Consider the following 6,139-nt stretch of genomic DNA (forward strand, 5'->3'; position numbering starts at 1 on the left):
GCGTAGCTGTCGCCCAGCGCATGGGAATGCGTGGTTTGGTCCGGATTCAGCCAACTACCGGCTCGCGACACCAGCGCCGCGTGGTGGCGAGGGGACATTCTTTTTAGACATACTATACACCCACACGACTATGCCGTCATGACTGACGTGGCTGCCACGTAACGGCCCTTTACGTAACTGCGCTGACATCTAACGCTGGTGTACGGGACAAAATTAAACATTCCTAGGCCCTAGCTTCATTCATTGTGATCCCCAAGGACTCCGGTAGCCACCGTGGCGTCATATTGAACGTCAAACTCAAAACTGGAACAAACAAGTTCTCATTACCAAGAACATGGCATTCTGTCAGTACCCGCTGCCCGAATTTCGGTCGGTACTGGGTTCCGTTCACCAGAAGGTGGTTGACTCATGGTCACTCATCAGCTGTAACCACTGCCAGCGCCGCCGTCAGCGTTCTGTCTCCTGTGTGCCATTATCGAGCGTCTGCGGAACCACCAGCGGCGGGGGGGGGGGGGGGGGCAGCTGCGTCCGGCGGCCGACCCACACGCGCCGGTTCTGTCTGGTTCCTCTACCACTCCGCTCTGGTTTCATTCCGGAGGGCAGCTGACACACCGCTGATCAAAAGGTAGAGCTGCTGCACTGACGTTAGTGATCGGTGTCAGTGCCAGTGATGGCCAAAACATAGTGCAATAAGTAGGTTCGTGCGACGATCCAACTTAGTCTGATTCACGGTTGGGTCGTTGCCCACTCTGACGCACTTCTGTCCCGAGTGGTTCAGTTCTGAAAAATCTAGTCAGAGCCTGAGTGTGAAACGTCTCCTGAAAGACCACACGTGCTGGAAAATTCGGTGGACAGTAATGGTCGTAGTTTGAAACATCATTGGTTACCACATCCGTGTCAAGCAGATGTATTCCGATCATTGATCAGTGTGTAATCGCTATACAGCCGTGAAGCAACAGCGGATCACCACGGGACAGAGCTAACCACGTGCTGGGGTCACGGGACATCTGCCGCCCACCGTCTCCGACCGCTGAGCCAGCTGTCTGGAAGTCGTTAGTGCTGTCTGAAGGTCGGCAAGGCTGTCTGACAGTCGTAAGCCGGTGCACAGTCGGTGAGCCGGTGGCAAGCACGAACTGACGCTATCCGGACTTCGCCGGCGACCAGGACACTTAGGATCCATCCGTGTCAGCGTCCCGGCTGCGTATTATATGGAAGGTCGAACGCATGTAAATCGGAAAATGGTGAAATCGAAGATTTCGTGTCGCATGTCTCCACGGTAGAGCGGGATAGTAATAGGAAGATAGGGGAAACAGGTTCAAGGCAATGATGATTACCGCTAGGCGGTAAACTACGACACATAACCGAAAACCGACATGCAGAAACCGTTTTCCGATTAACATAACGCCCGTGGGAAAATATTATTAACCCTCGCCCGCACATGCCATTTTCCCATCCTATAACGCACATGGGGGGTGGGGGGGGGGGGGGTTGCCACCCCCGCGCCATTTCGTTCCTGTTGGAGATAAAGCTTCGCGGTAAGGACCAAAAAGATTATTTGGGAAGAGACGAATCCAATGATACCCAGTTTTACCTTCTCAGGTCAGTCATTGACCTTCCAGGTCAGGTCAAACTAAAAAATGTTGCTGTTTTGGGTCACCGTTGGATATCAAGTGCGCTGCTTAGCATACACCGATGACGATGCCGTTTTCTGGTGCCAAGCCAGCTAGAAGCTCTTTGACACACTACCCGACCAGGTTTTTGCTGCTGAGGTCATTTCAGGTCAAGTTAGGTCAAGGTCAATTATATGTGTTTGTATGTCTGTGTGCCCTAGTAGCACACAACATTGATACAACATCGAGATATGTTGAAATCAGGTTGATTGTCAATATTGGTGCTTCAACACGAATTCAACATTGATTCAACGTTGATATCACGTTGATATTAGGTTGTGCTTTGTCGAATCTTAGTTGAGGATCAACATTGTAGTTCAACATCGATACAACATTGTCCCAATGTTGAGTCCACAATATCGACAGAGGTAGAATTTCAACATTGTGATTCAACATTGATACAATATTGTCACGATGTTGATTTCACAATATTGATAAAAGTAGAGTTCCAACATTGTGATTTAATTACTATATTGCCCCGCAGTTGTGTTCACACTTGACAGGGCAAATGCCCCCTCGGGTGTAAGGATGGGCTCGACAGGTTCAGGTCCTATAAGGCGTCAATCAGACTTTAAGCATTATTGTATAGGTAGGCATTATTTTACTCGGGTGCCACCGGTGCCATTCAAGTATCACGGTATTTAGTGCCTTGGTCCCACCAGTCGTGCGCTGTGCTCTTTCAGAGACCGTACCGAGTGGAATTTAGCGACCGCTGACCGTTTTGAAGACTGTACGCGGCCGGCAGCGGGCGGTCCCATCCTCGCCTCCGGCTAGAGAGGGGGAGACCGCGACAGGGGACCGCGCGTCCCCGTCCCGTTGTGCCGGCTCGCAGAGTGCGGACGGGTGTGTTGAGTGCGTTGTGTCCAGTGTCGTCTGGCGTCTCCTCTTCCGACTATGTAGGACGTAGGTTTCCGCCAGTTTCTGCTGTGTGACAATCAGTGCATTTATCCCAGTTGTTGCAGTGCTAAGTTAAAAAAAAAACTGGCGCTGAAACGTTCTCTTCAAAATGGTGGCGATCACCGTCGTCGCTCACTTGCCTGCGGCAAACGGAAAAGTGCTGTCGGTGGCGTCATGTAGTGCCATGCCTTGAAACGGGGCCCGGTAAGTATAAAAGAATAGATGCAGGGTCGTAGGACGTATAGATACCTACATGCGTGATGTTCAATGCACTTACGTAAGTATCTATTATCTGAGCTGAAAATGACAGAACTGAATTTTCTCAAAGGCCCAATGTATTACCTACCGCTGTTACATAGGAATCTCCGCTTTGTTACAGGAGTGCGAGGCTCGACGGGCGACTCAACAGTCAACCCCCACGGCCCTGACTCAACCGCTCAAGATGTGAAGATGGCGGAGACTGAGCGGCGACCGAGGTTGTGTGACGTGATGTGTGAAGTGTAGCTGACTCGAAAAAAGTGAAGAGCTGTGCATATATCATAGAAATACATTTTCCCCGAATATTGACGGTGACGGTGACGCTGGAATATTTTAGGTAATTACGGGATAAAAGATTTCGTACACGTATAGGTCTGTCGACAACAACATCGAGACAATGTTGTATAAACATCTAGACAATGTTGAATCAACATCGAGACAATGCTGAATCAACCAAGGATCAACATCGAGACAATGTTGAATCAACCAAAAATCAACATCGAGACAATGTTGTATCAACGTCGTAACAATGATGTGCAATGTTGTGCTGTCAATATTGATACGATGTCGAAGTTCAACATCGTATCAATGTCGAAAGTGGCTAACAGAATTACATCGATACAACATTGTTGTCAATATTGATACAACATCGACACAATGTTGATGTGCTACTAGGGTGTGTCTGTGTGTATACTGATGTGTGCACCGATTGTTTATGTGTCCATATTACATGAAATCATGATCTGAGAAGCTTTTACCAAAAATGCAGTCAAAAAACTTCACGAAAAGTAAATTCAGCTTGCCTAAAACGCAATTATTTTAGATGACCTAGGTTGACCTTGACCTTGACATCTGTACATCGTCGAACAACATGTTCCATGATAGATGGGAGGTGAGACTGGCAAAAAAGGCCGAAATCAAGGTGTCAGAAGCTCACAACGCAAGATGTTGAGAATTGGTCATTTGGGTCATGACATGACCTGAAAAACAAGGTCATATCTCCCAACCAAAAACCACAAAAAAACTTGAAATGTTCAGTGGACATCGAGAAAGGATAGAGGAGCAGCTATACCAAAAATCAGGCTTCTAGCTTTAAAAATGTTGAGTGCAGAGCAGAAAAACTACCGGGGGGGATGGGTGGCAACCACCCCTCCCCCCCCCCCATGTGCGGGCGAGGGTTAAAAGGGATCGTCATTCATATGGAAGGGGAGAGGAACTACCTCCAGGCGATGTGCAATACATGTGTAGTATGTATTGCAAAATGGAATGTTGCAATACATTTACATACATTACACATACATGCAAAATGGAATGTTACACACACAGAACGCGATTGACATAGAAACAAAGACGCGAGAGACCGATTTTTCTTTTTTGTTGCAACATTTTAAAAGCATAAAGCGATTCTGAACACAAAAACCTTACAAAGGGAAGGATTCAACATCCATCCCAAAAATGACAGTTGATGCCAGCAGCTAGCGACCAGTCCCGCTGGGTCAGAGGGATTAACCATGCAGGGACAGCAATAGGTCAAGGCCAGATACAAAGCGCTTACATAACATTTCAAAACATCACAACGAATGGACGATACTTAACATACATCGCAACAAATTTGCCGATACGCTCGTAAGTCAGATACAGAATCCTTCCGCACTATAATTTCCTGCTGGGATCAGTAGCCGATCGTTTCCCTACCCACCCCAATGCGTCATTCTCCGGCTCACTTTGTCCAAGGTTTTGCCGGCTGCGTCGCGCTTTTGCGCTTACAATTCAATTCCACGTATTAGTCTCGTGTTCTCGACTGATCTGTCTGATTCTTAGGTAAGGCCCGGGGCAGGTCCGCTCCGTCGCCAGCCTCCTAGGCTAGCCATGGGCAAGATTGCCATGGGCTTGGCCCCACATCCAACAACGCACTTCCCGCTCCAACTGTCGTGTGCGTCGCACCGGTGTGCGCAGTGGGGGAGGGGGAGAGGGGGGGGGGCGGTGCGCGTGTCGTCATTCGGCCGAGAACCGACCGGTGACGTCACGAACGGAGGGATTCGATGGAACTATCGACCACCAGCTCCAAGGCGGACGGGCGTCCCTCCCGGGCGGCACGCGCAAAACGAACAGCCTGACGCAACGTGGCGGAACTTTTGAGGACAGTACAATATGCGTCTCTTGTCCCCTAAATGGCAATGCAAGAGTGCTGCCAACACGGCACATCAGAAAACTGAATACAGAATGCCAGCAGCAAATGGATGCGGCAGGAAAAATCTAGAACGAGCCGCCCGTCGACCGGCTCAGTCGTACATCAGCGACCAATCGCTACCGACTGCGATACGGCTCATGCGAGGGAGCTGTCATCGATCCAACAGCGTCCAACACAACAAGTGTCACACGTTAGCCGCCACTTCTCGGTGTTTACTGGCGGCGCAGGGCTGCAGGGGTGCAGTCAGGCGACTGGCACTGACAGGCGATCGCTCTAAGTGCACGGTTCGTGCGTCACGAGACAAAACGACGCGGCGGTGGCGGCGTCATGACGGCACGGTTGTCTGAGGCGGAGGTGGTCTGTGGAAATCGGGAGCGGTGTGTGGGCAGCATCGGTGGCAAGATGAACAGTTACTGACAGCGTTAGCGTCAGTGAGATATATGACAGAAGCTGAAGCACTGAAATGTTGTTTGTCAAAGAACGTGGGAGAAGGAATAACCAAAACAACAACAACAACAACAACAACATAGCACTGAACGACGTAAAGAGACATAAACAATGCACAACCGCGAACACGAATGCTAAATAAGTCGTTTTTTCTCAATAACTTACACCTGAGCATGGCATCCACTTCGTGTCAACCAACGGTTTTGTGAGTTGGAACATTCAATGGATCGGAGCTACCACCTTCAATGCTTGGCATTTACGAAGCAGTCAACATAGGCGGCGGAACGGGGAGGGCACCGGGGCACCGTGCCCCCCTTTGATTTTGACGTTTTAACATTAGCCCTATGGGCGTTGCATGGAAAGGATGGGACCAAAAGTCGGCAATGCCCCCCCCCCCTTAATTGAAGGTGTTCCACCGCTACTGGCAGTCAATACCGATGACGCAATGCCTGACAGTAAACCGGCCCCCGCCCCGAACTGCTGCCTGCCGAGGTCTCCAGTAGTAACTGTGTGAACATTTCATCAGTAAGCTCTAGGTAATTTGCAGAATGAATCGTTATCATTCGGTCATCGCGTTCAGTGTTCCCGTCCTGTGTAACCCCTCATTGCAGTCGACATCCATAACTTCAATGTGGCTTTGCGACTCAGACCTGTTCGGTGTCGGATATGCATCGAT

This window comes from Amphibalanus amphitrite, unplaced genomic scaffold (assembly GCF_019059575.1).
Source record: "Amphibalanus amphitrite isolate SeventyFive unplaced genomic scaffold, NRLGWU_Aamphi_draft 000516F_arrow, whole genome shotgun sequence".
Classification (NCBI taxonomy): domain Eukaryota; kingdom Metazoa; phylum Arthropoda; class Thecostraca; order Balanomorpha; family Balanidae; genus Amphibalanus; species Amphibalanus amphitrite.